Below are 755 nucleotides of genomic sequence, written 5' to 3' on the forward strand. Positions count from 1 at the left end.
GAGAGAGAGAGAGAGAAACACCATTGTGAGAAACATCAATTGGTTGCCTTTTTCATCTGCCCTAACCAGGGATCAAACCCACACCCCAGGAATGGGCCCTGGCTGGGAATTGAACCGGCAATCTTTCGGTACACAGGACAATGCTCAAACAACTGAGCCACTCCGACCAGGCCCAATCATTTCTTTAATAAAGAATATCCTCTATCGCTTCTCGGCCTTTTGGCTAAGATCAAGTGTAGTATCTGTTCTTATCAGTTTGATAAAGAATATCCTCATCCAAGGTTACATGAAGATTTCTCAGTCAGCACATTTAGCCCCAGAGATGTGTACTTCACCAGAGGTCAAAGTTAGGATGGCCCCCCCATCACATGGCAGAAATCAACTATGGTATTTGAAACCTTGGCAATTTGGCCTTGACTAATGGAAATAGATCCTGTATTAGTCTTTCTTCTCCAATAAGGCAAGACTCTTAATGGCTACACAGAGCTTTGCATGTGGTAGCTACTCAAATACTTCAGTTACAACAGATGAATAGAAATCCTTGCTTTTATTATATGCAACCGGGCTTATAGTATGGTGACTTTCCTATTAGAAAGGAAGTAATAAAGTAAATGTGCATAAAAATATATATTTATATATATATAATGGTAGGATAACCCCAGGGAGCAGGGTAGAGATGTGAAAACTTCTTTGACAGTACTGCTATTCAATATTATGCTTTACATAATTAAAAGACAAAATTAAAATACCTGGCT

General features: G+C 39.3%; 1 non-coding gene across 1 annotated transcript; it reads left to right on the forward strand.

Moving 5' to 3' along the window:
* The first annotated feature begins 203 nt into the window (after nucleotides 1–203).
* Nucleotides 204–391, forward strand: LOC118671047. The gene has a single exon (XR_004972573.1). It is a non-coding gene; the product is annotated as a U2 spliceosomal RNA (small nuclear RNA).
* Nucleotides 392–755: the final 364 nt, after the last annotated feature.

The sequence above is a fragment of the Myotis myotis genome, unplaced genomic scaffold, assembly GCF_014108235.1.
Source record: "Myotis myotis isolate mMyoMyo1 unplaced genomic scaffold, mMyoMyo1.p scaffold_m19_p_16, whole genome shotgun sequence".
Taxonomy (NCBI): Eukaryota; Metazoa; Chordata; class Mammalia; order Chiroptera; family Vespertilionidae; genus Myotis; species Myotis myotis.